The sequence below is a fragment of the Antechinus flavipes genome, chromosome X, assembly GCF_016432865.1.
Source record: "Antechinus flavipes isolate AdamAnt ecotype Samford, QLD, Australia chromosome X, AdamAnt_v2, whole genome shotgun sequence".
NCBI lineage: Eukaryota > Metazoa > Chordata > Mammalia > Dasyuromorphia > Dasyuridae > Antechinus > Antechinus flavipes.
In genome coordinates, this window is record NC_067404.1 from 72,965,424 (window position 1) to 72,984,567 (window position 19,144).

General features: G+C 40.0%; 1 long non-coding RNA gene across 1 annotated transcript in view; it reads left to right on the plus strand.

The window, feature by feature from the left end:
• The first annotated feature begins 1,003 nt into the window (after positions 1-1,003).
• LOC127542488 (uncharacterized) overlaps positions 1,004-19,144 on the plus strand; it is a 60,191-nt gene continuing 42,050 nt past the window's right edge. The window contains exons 1-2 of the long non-coding RNA XR_007948686.1: positions 1,004-1,202; positions 6,688-6,737. This is a non-coding gene — a long non-coding RNA (uncharacterized LOC127542488). The remainder of the gene's footprint in view (positions 1,203-6,687; positions 6,738-19,144) is intronic.

Here is a 19,144-nt window from a genome sequence, read left to right on the forward strand (position 1 = left end):
GGCGCTGGGGTGGGGAAGACCCAAATGCCTGTGCAGGGAACCTCACTGATCACTCAGATTTGAGACAAATACATGAGACAGAGGAAAATGTTGGTCATTGAGCAGCATGGCCCATTTGGACTTGTGCTAATGGTATTAAAGGGTAAAATGAACTGCCAAAGACCATGTAACATCTAGGTGATTGGAATTGTATATGAAGGGAAGAGAAGGGAATAAGCATTTATTTAGTACCTACACTGTGCTAAGCACTTTACAAGTATTATCTCATTTAATTCTTACAACAGCCCTTGCAAGGTAGGTGCTAAAAGGTTATCGCCATTTCCCAGTTGAGGAAACTGAGGTAGATAGAGGTTAAACGAATTGCACAAGATCACACAATTAATGTTGAGTGTCTGAGGTCAAATCTGAAATCGGCTTTTCCCGATTCCAGGCCTGGAGAGAATGAGGCTGTATATGGAAGTCTGTTATGCTATAGCCAGCAGTACAAGAAAGAAACTATAAAAAAAGATCCCTGAGATATAATTTTTCTAGCCTCATTTCTTTGATTAGGTGAGTTATTAATGGCACACGACTCCCCGTTCTTCCACATTGGGGTCTGATCTCCAAAGAAGGATTTTACTGTACTTTTTTTTCTGGTTCTAGAAGACTGACCATACGAAATATATCTCTAGAGGCTGCTGAGGCTGAGCAAACTATCTCCAATGTTACAGATTGACTTAATTTTGTGGAGCTTCACAAGGTCGCCTCCCTTGGAAGTCTCCAACCCCCTCTTCGCCCTCTCCACACACCCACGCTGCTGATCACTTGGGGGAAAAAAAAGAAAGAATGGTCAGTCAGTGCTTTGCGTGGGAGGTAGGTGTGTGTACAGGGGAGTAGGGTAGGATCTGGGTGGGAGAGGGCGAGGTCTAGACCAGGTTGTACATGAATATACAGGGGCTGAAAAGCTCAAGGAAGTAAGGCTTGTGGGGGCCGGAGTTCACATCCCACGGGAAGAGACCGGGAAGAGTTCCAGATTGCCACTCTATTGGGACCAACCGGAGCACTGGGCGCAACTTTGGTGTCTGGGAAGAGAGGGGCTAACTGGGACTTGACCTTGGCCATTGGATAAGGCGTCCGAGGAGGCGGGGCTAAGGGCGGTGCCTAGCTGCAGTCGGGAAGAAGAAGAGGGAGGGAAAGCCATCCTCGTCTTGAACTCCGAGCGTGTAAGTCCTTTTCTTTTATCTTTGAAAAACCTTGAGGTAGGAGAGGGCAGACTGGGGTTGGTGGTGGTGGGAGCCTCGATGTTTAAAAAGCCAGAGGAAAGGGCTATTTAAGGGGGGGTACCACTCAACTTACACAGGGGCATTCCAAAGGGCCAACTAGCCGTCCTAGGGCCCAAAGAGCCAGCGGGCGTGACTGGGTGCAGAAAACGGCATGGCCCACTGATCTCACTACTTTTAGCCGGAACTCTTAGACCGGGAGAGTTTGGTGGTCTGCTGAGATTTCTACAAGGCCTTAGACAAAGTTTTTCATGAGAATAAGGTGGAGAGAGAGAGGTGGTTACTGGTGAATGGGCCAGAAGCCTCGTGTAGGGGCAGGAAGCGTCATGTGGGACCATGCCGGTGGAAACGGGCGGCTTCCGGAGTTCCCTCAGGGACTCCGCATGTGGCAAGATACAAAGCCAGGAAAACTGCTCAATTTTCCGGTTAATAGTCTTGGGATCCAAAAAGGTCTTTGGAGTCTGAAATGATTGGGGAGGCGGGGCAGGGAGAGAGAGAGAATCGCCTTAACGAGTCCAGGACAAAACTTGTGCTGGTTGTAAGCCAGATAGTAAGTAATTCACCGCAGAAGGACCGCGAGGTTTTAGCCAATCCGAGTCAACCGTTTTAAGGGGCAGTTTCTGGGAGGTAAAGATCCTACTGATCCCCAAACTACTAGTCAGACCATACCTGCAATAGGCCCCAGTTCCACATTTTGGGACCCTGATAAACTGTAATGCGTCCAGAAGAACATAAGCAGGCAAGTTGGATCTTTCGATTTACCGTAAGGAACTTCTAACAATTAACAAATAAAGCCGGCCAGGAGTAGAATAGATGGCTTCCTTATGTTCCTCATCAGTAGAAGTCAAGGAGATGGAAGGGAGTGGGAAACTAAAATTTACAAAATGTCTGCCGTGATCCAGGCAATGTGCTAAGTGCTTGGAAAAGATTTTATTTTCTCCTCCCCCAGATCCTGGGAGAGAGGTGCTATTATTACCTCATTTTATAGATTAGGAAACCAAAATTAAGTGACTTGCCTAGAGTCCCAAAGCTAGAAAGTGTCCGAGTCAAGATTTAAACTCGGGTCTTCATGACTCCAGGCCACTTAGAACCAGGATCCTAAGTCCTTAGCAGTTAATGTGCCACAGATCTCCTCAGTGCATAATATGCCCCATAGGAGTAACTTAGGCACTTTGTAAAGATGGGGTAGTATAGTAGAAAAACTGGAAACAGAAACCTGAGTTCATACCCACACTGCAGGCATGTGTGAGTCACTCCAAATATGCCTCAGATTCTCCATCTGTAAAATGGGGTAAGGGGTGGGAGGTGGGGTGGGGAACAGGAAACAATCTCTCAGGTACCTTCCAGCTCTCCATCTCTGGTCTTATGATCCAGCCTTGATCCTAATATCAAAATTTAGACCACAAGAATGTCCTACAGGTCTAATACTCGAATACCTTCTTTTTAGAGTACAGAAACCTGGGACCCATAGACATTCGAAGCTTGGTTGAAGGTAAAAAGGAAATTGGTAGCAGAGGGAGGTTTCAAACCCAAGTTTTCTGATGTCTAATCTGTTTTCTCTTTATCTCACTTGGGAGAATGCCAGTGGAGTATAGTTTATTGTGGCTGGGATGAATTTAACCCATCGTTGGAAGCTAACTTACTCTTTTACTTGTGGCGGTGAAATAGTTTGTAATATTGACTAAAAATTTCATGTAACAGCTGAATATGATCTGAATATTATTAAATAGCTGAGACTATAGGATCATTTTTGATGGACAAGGAACACACTGGATTTTTTAGCTCAGGGTAGAGAACTGGATTATGACTTGTGAAGGACCCAATAGAAATATATTCTGTTGCTTGTGTCGAATAGGATGGCCACTTCAGTCAGCTGACTTTCTGTAAACCTTCAGGCTTTGTTAGTTAGATTGCTACTGTGAGATAGGAATTATTTGTGCAGTGCATGGTACTCTAATCCAAAGCTATCATGCTTTTTTTTGGAAAGGGGTATGTGAAAGTGAGAGAAACTTACAGTAACTATTAAGTCACTTAGTAAAATTAGCAAGCTAAGTCATTACGTCTAAATTGATTTTTCTTCCTTTTTCCTTCCCGTCAATTGTCAACAAGCATATTCTCTGTGATTATACATCACTTACAGACTGACAATCATGAGCTACCAAAATAATTTAGCCACCAAATCCATCATTTGGCTCATTACACTATGTCCAGTCACCACATATTTCACTTAGGGAAAAAAAAAGATACTGATGAACTAAATAAATGTGTTCTTAAGTAAGGCCAGGTTTTTTTTTCCCCAAAAGGGAAAACAATGGACATTCTTGAGCTAGACACATTTTCACTACCTCTTTACCCTAGTGAGTTAATACCTCCCTCAATTTTATGCTCATTTATTATAGAATGAAACAAGAAATACTGAAAGACAGAGAAAGTATCCATCCTTGCCAGCTGTTGGAAGGGGTTCTCAGCAGTAATCTCTCTCCCACAACTTTTGGATTAAGCTTTCCTACTTCATTATCCTGGGGAGCACATCAAGTTCTCAAGAGGGCCACGGCCTTTCCAAATTGTCTGTCTGATTAACATTCTAACCCTTCTCTTTTCCCTGCAGACTTTTAAGTTACTATTTTTTCAACTACAACATTTTCTCCATTTTGTTCTTCTCTAGTTTTGATATAAACTGAGGCTGCATTTGTTTTCCAAATCAAGAAGCCAGATCATGATGAAATATTTATTAGGTTGCCTAACAACCTAGTGGACTAGATACTCTACAAAATTAATCTCTACAAAGAGAACACACAAACCCTTCCATCTAGGAGACTACTTGAAACTAAAAAATGGCAATACAGACAGATGAACACAAGTAGTTATTTACAAGTAAGAGAAAAATGAAAAACAAATAGGATAGATTTATTTCCTTTTGTTTTATTGACGATTTTACTTTGCTTTTGTATGATAAAATCACATCACCACCCTGGCCCCCATATCTTATGTTATACCAAAAACTGAAATATATGCACGACCACATGCTATGCCTACAACTGACTGTACACCACGCTCTCTAGCAAGAAGGAAATATGGTCCAACATCAATCATACAGCACTAATATTGATCATTACATTTAAGCTGAGTTCTGTTGTCTTTATTGTGATTGTAATTCACATTCTTATAAGGAACTATGCATATTGTTTAGCTTTTTTGCTCTCTCTGAGTTCATACAAGTCCTCACATATTTATCTTAATCCCTAATATTTGTCATTCCATGTAGTGCAGTATGATCCTATTTTATTCCTCTGCCATTTGTCCAGACATCACCCAATGGATGAGAAATTTTATTTCTATTAAGCTACTATAAAAAGTTCTGTGATGAACAGTGATACATATATATATCTCCTAGTTTTTGTTTTTGTCACTGACAACATGGATGTTCAGTTATCAGTATATTAGTATCACAGGTCCAATATCAAATGTTATCAATAAGTTAATAATAAGTCCAATTTCTTTTCCACAATGGCTAGACCAGTTCAGATCTCTACTTTCTGTGATTTTGTCTCTCTGCAGCCTCTTCAACCTTGACGTTCTCTCTTTTATCATTTCTAATCAACTTGACAGACATGATACGATACTTCTAATTGTTTTATTTGTATTTCTCTAATTGTTAGTGATTTGAAGTACTTTATGTGGTTTACAGACTTTCTTCACAAATTATTGATATCTTTTGGGTGTATAATTATTGGAGAAGGTAAATGTGTCAATTTACTATGTTTATAATTTTTTTCCCACAGAAACTTTAAAGTCACTAGCTTTTATTTTGACTATAGCTACATAGTTTGATTTCTGCAAGTTTTCTAATTTTATGTAACTGAAATTGAATATTCTATATTTTATAATCACCTCTATTCTTCATTGGGTCATGCATTCTCACTCCAACCACAATTGCAAAAGGCATTTCCTTCACTTCATCTCTTAATTATTTGTAATATGATCTTTTGCCCAAAAATTAGTTTCCAAATGACCTATATGTACAAAAAATATTCATAGCAGCTCTCTTCTCAGGGCAAAAAAAAAATTAGGAAACTGATGAGATGCTTTCTAAAGAAAAAAAAATCTGAAAAGTCCTCCATGAACTCAAAGAAAGTAGAAATATACTGTATATAAGGTAATAGTAATGTTCTGGGATGACCAGCTGTGAATGACTGCTATTCTCAGTAGCTATTCATCCATGACTACTCTAAAAGACTTATTTTTGTATGTATGTGTTTACATTTTATTTATTTTTAATACACATTGCTTTATGAATCATGTTGGGAGAGGAAAATCAGAACAAGAGGGAAAAACCATGGGAGAGGGGAAAAAAACAGAAAAAAAGAAGTGAACATAATGTGTATTGATTAACATTCAGACTCTATAGTTCTTTTTCTGGATATAGATGGTTTTTTTCTATCCCAAGTCTATTGGGATTGCTTTGGATCACTGAACCGCTGAGAAGAACCGAGTCTTTCATAGTTGATCATTGCATTTTTGCTGTTATTGTCTACAATGTATTCCTAGTTGTGCTTGCTTTGCTCAGTATCAGTTCACAGAAATCTTTCCAGGCCTTTCTAAAATCAGTTTGTTCATCATTTTTATAAAAAATTATTCCATTGCCCTCATGCACCACAATTTATTCAGCCATTCCTCAGTTGATGGGCATCTACTCATTTTCCAATTTTTTGTTACCACAAAAGGAGCTGCTACCCAGTGAGGGAGACAACATGTAAATAAGTATGTGTTTAAAAATATGTTGAGCAGGTAAGGGAAATCAGAAAAGAAGAATCCTAACCCTGAGTAGAACAATTAATACTGGGCCTGGAAAGCAGAATATGCAATACAGCTTCCTCCTTCCTCCCTCTTTTTAGAAAGACAATAGATAACAGGTAGGATTGGTGCATATGATATCAATTGTAGTCACTGTATTTTTTTTTTAACTGTCCTCTTTTGGTACAAAGGGGGTTTAATTTCTTGAGAGAGAGAGAGAGGAGATAAACCATATTCCAAAAATACTGCAATACATAAACTAAAGACAACATTATAACTTCTTTTAAATGAATACATGAAGTCTCAATTTTGTTGGCATAAAATTATGCATAATAGTTTTTAATAATTTATTCCTTCTCTATTTGTTGTGAATTTACTTTTTTTTATATTTTAGAAAACTGATTTTCCTCATTCTTTGGAATGCAGTTATATATAATAGTTTTATAATCTTAATAAAATCTTTGTTTTCTTCATTAGCTTAAGAGTCTTTTTTCTACTTTATTCATAATCATTTATATCTGATTTTCCACATTTTTCTCATTTGTGTTTGTTTTGGGGGTCTTAATCTGTTGGTTTTCTCTAGAATATTTTAATTGTGTGATGGCTAATTAATTTTTTCCTATCATGCTTTCAGGGATTACAATTTCTCGTGAGGAATTCTTTTGCAGCATCCCATAAATTTGGGTAAGTTGTCATTTATATTTTTCCCTTTAACTTAATTACTTACTGCTATTATGATTTTCCTTTGACTCACTCATTTAAAAAAATATTGTCCTTAGTCTCTATTTGGTTTTGCATATTTTGCTCATGTTTCTTTTACAGATTTTAAAATGATTATGTTTTGATCTGTAAAGTATATGTTGAATACTGCAGCTTTTTATGTTTTCTTTTCTTGATAGTTTCCACTTATTATATGTTCTTTCCTCTTTTTTATTAAAGCTTTTTATTTTCAAAACATACGCATGGATAATTTTTCAACATTAATCCTTGTAAAACCTTGCGTTCCAATTCCCTCCACCCTATCCCCTTGATGGCAAGTAATCCAATATATGTTAAACATGGTAAAAATATATAACATATTAGTTTTCATAACAGTACTATGTAATAGAAAGATAATTGTATATTCTTTACTATTCCAATTCATTAGATACCATAACTTTCTAATAAGATTTTTCCAACAATTTGTCCAATTGTTTTGTTCTTGTTAATTTGTCAGATTTATCTCACTCTGAAAAGGCAAGGTTCAAATCTCTTCAATTATTGTGCAATTCAGTTTACTTTTCCTTTCAGAATGAGGGTGCTGTTCCATTTGGTTCTTGGATGTTCAGTGGTGACAGTGTCATGCAGTGTAATGTAGGTTTCCTGTTTCCTCTAGATATGATCAATTTTTTTGTTGTGATTACCTGAAGTATAATACATTTAGTTCTTATATTTCATGTTCATTCTATATGGAACTTTGTGTTCATTTTTTCCTGTATCCATCAAACCTGTTGAATTTTTGTTTCTTATTCAATCTACCATTTTCACTTGCTGTAATGAGTCTAATCCTTTCACATATTGGAAAATAGTTGTTAAGACTGCACTCTTTCTCAAATTCTGTTATGAATTTGAACTTTTTCTTTCTCTTTCAAATCACTACTTAGTCCTTACAATTTGTTTTGTTTATACAAATCTTATCCCTGTCTTCTACCATGGATCTTTTGATTATTTTCCTTATTTCCAAATTCCTAAAGTTCGCTTTTGTTGTTTTTCTCTCTCCGGGATATTTCCTCTCATATTTCTCCTGCAAAGATAAGAGTTTAGTCCAGAATTTTCTTGGTCTTTCTTCTTCTTCTTCTTCTTCTTTTTAACTCTACCACCTTCGTCCAGGATACAATTTGTATAGATTATATGGATATCATTTTTGCCTTTTACATTTTATTTTTAAGATACTATTTTTTGAAATAGCAAATATTTTTTAAAAATTATCTGTCCTTCTACTACCTCCCTTTTTCCAATTAACAGATTTTTTAAAAAGAAAGAAAAGGAAAACAAACAGCTCAATCTATTACAGTATAGCAAAACAAAATTCCTAAATTACCTATTTTGGAAACTATATGTCTCTTTCTAAATTTTAAGTTTATCACTCCTTTGTCAGAAGGTGAATGGTGTTTTCATCTTCATTCTTTTGGACTCATGGTTTATCAGTGCATAAACTATGAGTCCCCCAAAATGAAGATAAACATTTGAAAATCTTTCCAAGTTGTTTTTCTCTATAATGTTACCATTGTATAAATTACTTTCCTATTTCTGCTCAGTTCAGTCTGTATCAGTTTTTAAATATCTGTCCAAATCTACAGAAATATCCATTTCATTATTTCTTGTGGCAAAACACAATTTTGGTTTAGTGATATTTTTGTCCATGTGGGAGCTTTTTTTTTTTCCACTGAGCTCCTGATAATATAGGCCTAATAGTGATATAGTTATAAACTGTATGCACAGTTTAGTAACTCTTTGTGATATAATTCCAAATTGCTTTACAAATACCTGGACAAATTCACAACTCCAATGTATCGGTATGCCTATTTTCCTCTCGGCCCTTCCAGTGTTTGTTGTTTTCTTTTGTCGTCTTTGTCAGTCTGAGATGAAACCTCAGAGTTGCTTTAATGATCATTTCTCTTAATAATTAGTGATTTGGACCAGTTTTCATATGGTTCTTGATAGCACCACTTGTTGGTGTGGTGCTGCATGGCCAGAATCCTCCTGTCATGTATTGGGGAACAGGAACACTCACAGAGCATTTGATTCCTTAATGCTAAACATGATGTCTGGCACAGAAAAGCTGTGTTCAAGAAATGATTGGTTCAAGAGACAAGGTAGAGGGGTGGTAGGGAATGGGGGAGCGTGATTTCAGTATTCCCCCTAGAGCTAGAGCAGAAAGGGAGAAGAGGCAATAAGGCTGCATTAGTGGACACTGAGGAGACTATGACCTGATCTAAAATGGACTGAAAAGAATTAGAACAATTTGTACAATGACAAAGATTTTAGAGAAAAACAACTTTAAAACACTGCCTAATGCAACCATTCCATGAGTTTAAAGGAGTGAGATGAATCATGACACCTCCCTCCTGCCAAAAAGGCGACAGATTTAAAATGCAGAACGAGATACAGTTTTGGACGTGATCGAGGATGGAATCTATTTTGCTGGACTGTGTGTGATTGTTGTGAGGTTGGGTTTTTTTTAATTGTTCAATTGGGGAGGAAAAGGGAGAGAAAGTGCTCATAAAAATAAATACCAATTTACAGTCCCTATCCTCAAAAAGCCTACATTGCAATATTCCAGTGAATTCATGAGCCTTTACCTGGTTGTGATGAAAGGACGCGGCTGGGGCCTAGGCTTTCCAGCAATCTTTACCTCCCCATCATTTCTTTGTAATAGATTTCATAACTTAAAAAAACCCCTCAACTTTTACCTAAAAAGGGGCTGTGTACCTTTAATATGAATGGAAATCAGTCCACAAACATTTATCAAGAGCCTACTGTATGCCAAACACTATATTAAGTAAATCAGAGGTACAAAAACCTCATCATTCAATTGAAATCACTCCAGACATAGTTAATGACAATCTCTTCCTGGCCAAATCTAAGGACATTTTCTCCATCCTCATTCCTCTTGAATTCTCTCCAGCCTCAATCACCCTCTCTTGGATGCTCCTTCCAATGCTTTTGTGACACTTACTTCTGGTTCTACTCCTGAGTCTGACCGCTCCTCTTCATTCTCCTTGGCCAGATCTTTATCAAGGTCATGCCCACTAACCATGAGCATCTCCCAAGGCTCTGCCCTGGACCCTATTTTCTTCTGCCTCTGTATCACCTGGTGATCTTGGATCCCATGGGGTCAAATAGATGCACATGACTATCATTTCTATAGATACAGTCCAAAACACTTTTCTGTTTCATTCCCACATCACCGATGATTTTTGGACATTTCCTTCTGTAGGTTGAAAATAGAACTTCCTGTTTTTCTCCCCAAACTCCCTCTTACCGATGAGCCATCACCATTCTCCCAGTCTGTTAGAATGAATCTTAGTATTATTCTCAACTCCTCCTTGACCATATATATCCAATTTGTTGGCCGAGCTTTTCATTTCTCCCTTCACAACCAGTTATAAAGTGGATCCATTTGGCTTATGTGATCCTACCTTCCTCACTCCCCAATCTCCATAAAACCAGGAAAGCCCATTATAGTTATAGCCCATCATTCCGGGTTAGACAAGAAGGGCAGGATGTTGTTTCTTGAAGAATGCACTTTTTGTCTGTATGTTGAGGAAGGACATCCAAACCTGTTATCAGCTTACTTGATTCATTCGAAGTTAGAGGTATGAGGTGATGATGATGATGGTGATGATGACGAGATACAGAGTGATCGCATTCATTTGATATAGGGAGTCAGGCAGAAGGCAGATGACAGGAACAGAAGAGAATGGTAAACCTGAGGAAATTTAAGGGGCTGGAGGGCGAGGCCACGATTTTGCCTTTTTGGTTTTTGCCCAGTCTCTGTCCTGGCTGTAAAACTTTCTCATGCATTTCTATTTTCATCAGAATGAGCTTTTATAATAAGATACCACATTTTCCATAATAAGCTAATCACAGCTCTAATAAACCATAGGTACTAATCCCTGTGCTTACCTCTAACACAAAAATACTCGGCAACATGCAAAGAGCACTTGACAATTCCAGTAATGAAGACTGAACACCAATACTAGGACCACATAATTTGGAAGTTAGCAACAGAGAGACTAAAACAGAAGTAGAAGTAGACAGAGAACTACTTATAAATAACAGCTTACAGCTTGACGTACCATCAGTGATGGTTTCTGTTGCTTAATTACTTTAGTGTTTACAGGTCCAACTCTCATAACTTTATTCATCTTGTAAAAATATATTCTGCTCATAAAAACAAATGGTAAAAATACTTTTTCTACGTTACCGGGGAAAAGAAAACACAAAATAAATGGGAAAAAATGTACTCTATAATTTGGTATGCTGCACATGAATGGTGGTAGTAGTGTGTTAAAGTCACATAATAAGGAAATAACAGGAAAAAAATGCCCAGAAATAATGGAAACAAAGGGTAGAGTAAAAACTAGTAGACTTTGCACATGACCAAAATGAAACCCTAGCTTAAACCAATGAACACTGTATTGACCAAGTTCCACAGTTTTAGCATCCAAAGCAAAATATACTAAGCAGCAAGAAGGAAACAATTCGCATCTTTAAAAGCACCATATGTTATGCACAAGACAATCATAACCAAAAAATTCCAAAAAGCTTAACAGGGAAAGGGAGAATGCCTGGCATCCTATAGTTAATTACCTTCCCTGCAAAACTAGGCCTGATGATGAAAGATGGCTTTCTGTGAGGTTGCAAAATCCCATTCTTTCCTATTCAGAAATCCACTGCTCTATGGGCTTTTTATATCCAAATTGACCAAGTGGCTGAAACTTAACAGGGTGAAGTATGTGTGCTTGAATGCAAGTAAACCAGAAAAGGTGATGCAGTGTTAACATGTTTTTAGAAGGTTATGAATCTTTTGTAGATTTTTAATCTCATGTAATAAAAGCAGCACTGAAAACAAAAGCAAAATCCAGGCCTAAATAGAGACTTAAAATGCTAATAAGTGAATCGAAACCATCAGAGAACAGAATTCTTGAGTTATGACCCCACAGTCATTAAATTGGCAAAGATAGCAAAGGATGGAAAAATTCAAGGCTGGGGGGGGTGTGGGGGTGCAGTAATTGGGAAAATAGACAAGTTGATCCACTGCTGCTGGAGCTTTAGGTGGGTTCATTTGTTTCAGAAAACAATTTAGAGTTATGCAAGAAAAGTTCCAAAACTGTCCATACATTTTGACCCCATGATCCTGGGTTTGGACTTCTATCCCAAGGGTATTTTTGACAATAAGAAAAGATCCATCTGAAGAAAAAGACTCATAGCAGCACTATTTGTAATCACTAAGAGTTGGGAATAATCTGCATGCTCAGTGATTGCAGGGTGGCTGAATAGACTAAGGTACGTGAATGCTCCAGACTATTACTGTTCCTTAAGGAACAGTGAACGTGAAGAATTGAAATATGGGAAGGCCTATACGAAGTGATGCTCAGTGAACCGAACCAGAATGAAAGAGCATTATACACAATGACTGTAGCCACGTCCGTGAAGACAAATTTAAAGGGTTACAAAACCTTGACTAAGCACATTGGACAACGGTGGGAGTACAGAAGTGCGAGTCCAAGCCCTTTTACTTAAATATTGGAGGGAATCGTACATGTGTGTTGTGGGGAAGCATTCACTTGTGAGTGTACTGGTGGTTCTGCATAATGTGTTGAAGCAAAATTGATCAGTGAAAAGACCCCACTGCTGTCTCCCACACATATGTGCAGATACTCAGACATGACAGGCCTAGAGCAAGAACCTTGAGCATGTCACCTCCCCTGGGAGCACTCTGGAAGGCCCCCTTCCATTAGAAGGAGATGGACCGCAGTGTGACTGCTGGGCCAGACAATTAAAGACTTGGTGTTCAGTGTTCTAACCGTAGACCGCACTAGCATAATCACAGCCTAATTTCTTTGCTTCACTGAGGATCACAAATTGACCATGGTGGTTCTCCAACCCCCCTCCCCCCCACTCAGTGTTAATACCTGAATCATAACATGCTGCTGAGAAGTATAAAAGAAGCAATCAGAGGACAAGGAGGCAGGCTGATTTAGCACCACCAGTCATGGCAAATCCCTTCGCTATCTCTGCTGTACCTACAATTGTTTGCATCATTTCCTAGTGGAGTAAGTACAGTGTTGATAAGTTTCCCCAGACAGTCAGGCCTGCACAGGATTTTCCCACATCCCAGCTCACTTAACGGAATCAAATGGCTTGATTAGGCTGATGAAAATAACCTACATATCAAAAAGCTGTTCTCAATGTCTGTTACAGCTGCCCAAGGGAGAAGAGTAGCCTATTATTCTGCCACTTGCACTATCACTCTGGAGATTTGGGAGTAGGAGGCCTGGAGCAGCCCATCTCCTGTCATCTTTGGCATGTTTGAACCCTCTGGGCCTCAACTTCCTTCTCTTTGAGCCTCTGGGATTCTCTGCTTTCTCACAAAGCTACATTATTAGGTCTTCCTCCCTCCCCCTTGAACTTGTTTCTATTTCACACATATTTACTTCTTGTCCTTTCTGAAAGGAACCGAAGCTCCTTGAGGACAGGGACTGTTTTATTTTTGTCTTTGCATCCCAGCACCCGGAAGAGCACTGGGCAAATACCTTAAGAAATGGTGACTAAGAGAAGAGCATCTACCTTCCCTGACACAGATGTGATGGGGGCACAGCATGTGGGCTCTGGGATGAATTTTCAACCTGGAGAATTACTCAGCTGCCAACCTTCCTCCTCTTTACCTCCACTGCCCCCCATGCCTAGAAGGAGGGAAGTGGAGAACAGGCACAGTAGCAGGTTTATAGTTCTTTGGCAGAACAAAACCTTTCAGCCAGTTGCAGGGAAGGATGTGACAAGTTCAAGTTCACCTGAGACTTTGAGATTATGGTAAAAAGAGGCAGACCCAAATTTAATCATTGTACTAAAGAAATGATTTGGAGATCTCTCAGTGGTCTTGAGCTAGTCAAATACATTCTAGAAAAGAGATGTGAAGATGAATTGACCCTTTAGCAAATGCACTGAGCCACTTCTCCACAGCACCCTCACCCCAATCCCATCTAAAGAGAAAGGGTCAAGAGGAGTTCCTTTTGCCTCCCTTCTTTAGCACTTAGGAGCCATCACAACCCAGCTTCTTGAGAGACTGCTAGCAATCACTAGTCAAGAGTCAGACAAAATCTACCCCAATCAGTCTAACTAAGTGACTTGTAGGCACAAAGTCTTCCCTATTTTCTTCTATAGGACTCAATGGACAAGACACGCTCAAGCCGTCAGTTGAGAAGGGCAGGCTCCCAGAATGTTTTGGAGCCCTGGCTTCTGCCAACTCTCCTCTGGGTTCTGATCGCTCTCCCTACTCCCACTTGAGCTTCTGCTCATCCTCTGGAGGCGGATGACTGTCTGCCATCTCCCACAGTGACAGACAGCCTGGGTGTCCATTGGGCCTACTCATGCATTAACAAGCAAGCTCCATTTTACACAGCATTTCTTTTGTGGGAATGAGTAGAGACTGAGGAGTTAAAGGGGCGAAAACTTACTCAAAATCCAATTTTCTGAAGCATTCAAGCCGGATAAACAAACAGCACCCGTGACGAGTGACCATTAAGTCCCCAAACCTTGGTTCCCATCTCCTCCCACTTAGCCAAAATCTACAATACCGCTTAGTGAGACCCAAGCAGATTGGGAAAAATTGCCCAGTGTCATGGATCAAGAAAAGCAGCTGATGGCTCTAAGGCTCTCCACTCCAGTGAGAAATAAGGTTGGATTTGTGAGGCTTCTGGTCAGCTCAAACACGGATACTGCAGTAATTAGAAATGATTCTCTTGAGTTTTTTCTGCAGTCTTGCTAGGCAGTGCTAAGTCCCTTGAGGAGGAGGAGCCTGGTCAGTCCGGCCAACAGCACTACAGTGCCTCCAGACTGGCAGGAACCTATGGGAAAGTAAACTGGAGAAAGCCAAAAGAGGTATTGTTCCTACAGGCAGCCCCATCAAGGATGCTGAAGGGAAAGAGGGGGAGGGCCCATCTTGAGCAAGATTTGAAATTTGGCTGTCACCACCCACATTTTTTGGTGGTAATTTCCATTCTCAGCCTCTCTGTTTCTGGAACAGAAGCGGATCTTAAAGGGGACAAAGAGGACTTCTGGGTCTCAGAAATAAACTTTGAGCAGGATGGGCTCAGGGCAGGCCTCTGAGGATTTCCAAGCCAGAGAGAAGGAAACAAGGGAGAGGTGTAACAAAGACCTTCCTTCAAAGGCTGGGCCACATGGTTAAGGGTTTTGAGGTTAAAGCAACTCTTGAAAACCATCTAAGGAGTTATAGAAGGGTTGAGAGCTTTCTATCAAACTGTATACCCTCTTCTTAACTTTTCTATGGGTGATCCCTTTCTTCCTGAGGTTCTCCTGAGATTAGTGATAGTCTTGATGGAGACAGTAGGCAGTGGCAGTCACTCTTATATTCCATTCCTCAACACCTCAAACTCACCATGACTCAAACAGAACTAATTTTTCCTTCTTTCCTTCCTTCCTTTCCTCTCCATTTTTGTCTTCCTTCTTTCTTTTTCTATTTCTGTCCTTCCTTCCTCCCTTCATTTCTTATTTATTCTCTTATATTCTATTCCTCAACACCTCAAACTCACCATGACTCAAACAGAACTAATTTTTCCTTCTTTCCTTCCTTCCTTTCCTCTCCATTTTTGTCTTCCTTCTTTCTTTTTCTATTTCTGTCCTTCCTTCCTCCCTTCATTTCTTATTTATTCTCTTATATTCCATTCCTCGACACCTCAAACTCATCATGACTCAAACAGAACTAATTTTTCCTTCTTTCCTTCCTTCCTTTTCTCTTTTGTCTTCCTTCTTTCTTTTTCTATTTCTGTCTTTCCTTCCTCCCTTCATTCCTTCATTTTCTCCTTCTCTCCCTCCTTTCTGTGAAATTTCATGAAGTTTAACTCCTTTTTTCTTCCTCTGAAAAGTACTCTCAATTAAAATAATTTCCCTGTGGAACCAAACGACTTCCTTAAAATTTCAAGGCTCTGTGATTTTCTAAGTGGAGATATTCCCTCCACTGATCAAATAAGTAAGTAAGCAGACATTCATTAGATGGCTGCTGTGTCAGGCATTTGTTCTTGGCACTGGGGATAAAGACAGAAAAATACAATCTTCTCTGCCCTCAAGGAGCTTACATCCCCTGAGGGGAAACAACACGTACATCATTGAGTGTTCCCAGTACATCCAGGATATTTTTCAGGGAGAGGAAATATTAACAGCTGTCAGGGGAGGGGGGATGGCAGTGCTGGAGCTGGTACTAGAAACCAACTGCTCCGTAACATAGTACAGTAGATAGTTTTCCAAAGGACTATGGCTCCCAGCATTACTAAGTGACCACCCCAGTCACAAGCGCTGGGCCTGAACTGGGAGCCTTTTCAGCTTGGTAAGACCTGTGAGACCATGTTCTCTGCTGGCACAGCCTTTGATAAGTTCTATACAAACTCTACAATGAAGCATCAGGGCAGGACATTTGACACTTAGCAAGTAAATGTCTTAGTGGGGGGCTGAATCTGTGATTTTTTTCTATGTGGGAAACTCCCAACATGGAAAATCTGTCCACCATGGCAGATGGGCATCTCTTCTATAAGGCATGGCCTGAGTTTCTCAGAGGCAATGGTTCACCTATAGTCACACAGAAGACACTGCCATACTAGAAAAAGACAGCATGATATAGGGTAACTGCTGAAGGGAGTAAACATCCTATATTAAGGGGACACTCTGTCCTCTGAAGGCTTAGGCAGAACTATATGCCCTTTTTGACCAAAAAATCTTAATGATAGCTGTGAGGAAGGACTGTCTGTACTGTGCACACTGGAGGACAACAATAATGCTTCCTTAAATGTGCCAGTGTGTTAGTCCCTGTCGTTTCTTAAGTGGGAAGCCACAAGTACTGGGAGAGCAAGTGTCCGGGCTGGAGACTTGGTAGGCCTCTCCAAAGGCTTCCTCAACTTCCACGACTGCCAAGTGGCTACTGTGAACCTGAGTCTGCCATTAATTTTATGCAAGACTCATAGATTCTATATATGAGACACTGTTAAATATAAAAACAATGATTTAGCATATTCAAGTGTTTTTCTACCTGAATTGGGATTAAAAATGCATTGGGTCAAGCCAAAGAAAAAAAGTTACCAAGTTATGGGAGAGTATCCACATTTATGAATGAATGTTGGTGTTCTGTAGCAAGTAAATGGCACGACCTAACACATTTGCTTTAGACATGTGATATTCCACATTGTCTGGTTCTTGTGAGGTGGTGATGATGTTGAGCTTTTTTCCCCCAGAGACATATTAACTGTCTTTCATATGCTCTCCAGAATCTTCCATTGGACCAACCTTATTTCTAGGTAAATGCTTCTTGATGATGATTAAGAGATAATGAAAGGATTCTTGGATCCCTGATATCTTCCCAACACTATTAATTCTTGCACCTGTGATTCCTCCATTTCTCTAAGCGCAGAAGATGCTCATGTGATGCAGATCACCATGATAGGGGAGTATCAGATAGCAAACACTTCGTAAGCAGCTATCATGTGCCAGGCATGATGCTTTCTTGGGTTACAAAAAGGAAAGAGCTTACAATTTAAAGGCAAACTGATTACTTATTTTTGATTGGGGGAGAGGGACTTTCTAAGTGGGAGTTCCCCTTGCTGGGGAAAAAACCCCACAGGTTCAGACTCCCACAAAATGACAATTACTTGCTAAGTGTCAGATGTGCTGCCCTGATGCCTCATTGTAGACTTTGGAGAGAGCTTCTCAAAGGCTGTGCCAACAGAGAACCATGGATTATCTTTTATTAATGGTTGCTGAATGCCTTGGGAGGAGGTGGGTCTTTGAGAATGTAGCAGAGAAGTAGATGCAGTTAGTTACCAGGGATGTGCTCCTTGCTTGAACCCAGAACTTGTCTATTAGTTTGACTTGGAGTCCAAAGACCTAAGTTTCGGTTCCAGAGGGGACACTTTCTAGAGATCTCAGGCTAGTCGCATGACCTGCTCGAGCAGGAGTCTCATCACCCATCCAACCGCAGAGCATCGTTGCAGGGAAGCCATTTCAGACACTAACATCTGTCCCCAATCTTACCCAAGCTCAGACCTGTCCAGCAATAGCTGAGAATCCTTGGCAGGCTCTGTGACTCATTCACAAGTTCCTCCGGCTGAATGTTTTATCTTTGTAGGTGGGAATTCTGACCTTGAGCAAGTTAATGAATGTCTCTTTTTCTCTTGGTGTTCTCAAAATCTGTCAAGTGAAAATAGAAACTCCGATCCTCCCAAGCTCACTTGGTTATGAAGAGAATAGAGGGTGCTAACATATGAGAAATCTTGACCAATGTATAAATTGCTACATAAAGCCCTGTGCTATGCAATTAATTGACCCACTAGTTTCTGTTATAAGTGCCTGGATGACAACACATTTCTCTTATATTCCACATTCTGAACGATTTCCTTCTCTAAAGTGCCTATGATCCAGAAAGAAGAACTTTCCCAGCGGTATTGGGAGATTGAATCGGGAACTAGGGGAGTCAAAAAGCTCAATCAAATTCCACCCACGGTATATGAGGGAGATCTAGGCTGGGAAAGCTGCGTGGATGGGCTTTTGCTTCGATGTAAGCATCCCAAAGCAAGAGGGCCCCAGGTGATGGGACGATCCTCCACTTTCTCTCTGTTACAGTAGGACTTGTCCCCAGTTTCCTTAAGTAGGCCACACTCAGTATTTTGGCTCATCTTGTGTCCCCTCCCTAGAATGCCTATTGGGCCTTCAAAGTCCACCTTGATGGCATTCTAGGGAGGGGACACAAGATGAACCAAAATACTGAGCGTGGCACAGTGGGTGCAAATATTATCTGCATGATATAGCACGTCACTTCCTTATATTTCCATCAGCCAGAATCAGGAACTGCTTATTTCAAGGAATGTGAAATAAAACAAAGGCAAAGACATTTTTCCAAGCCCACATAGCGTTAATGATCAACTGATAGATTAAGCAGTTTTTTTCAGGTTCACACAGCAACTGTTTTGAGGGATTTTTGAAGTCATTTCTTCTCGACTCCAAAAGGGCATCTCCATTTTATGGGTGTCAGAACAGCACTTCAGTCACACTTCAGTCACCAATGGCTCCCACTGCACTGCCAGCCCATCCCTATTTGCAGTCTGATATTGCCAAAAAGCTGTCTCAAAAACAGACAGGTTTGGGTTGGGAAGCGCTGTCATGTATCTTACCCCAACTTTAAGCATGAATTCTGTTTACAAAATCTACAGGTGGCCATCCATCCTCTGCTTTCATGCCTCCAGGGACAGACAGCACCTTCTCTTTTTGGACTACTGTATAAAGTCCACCCACTGGTGCTAGTTGTGGTCTCTGGGACTGAGGAA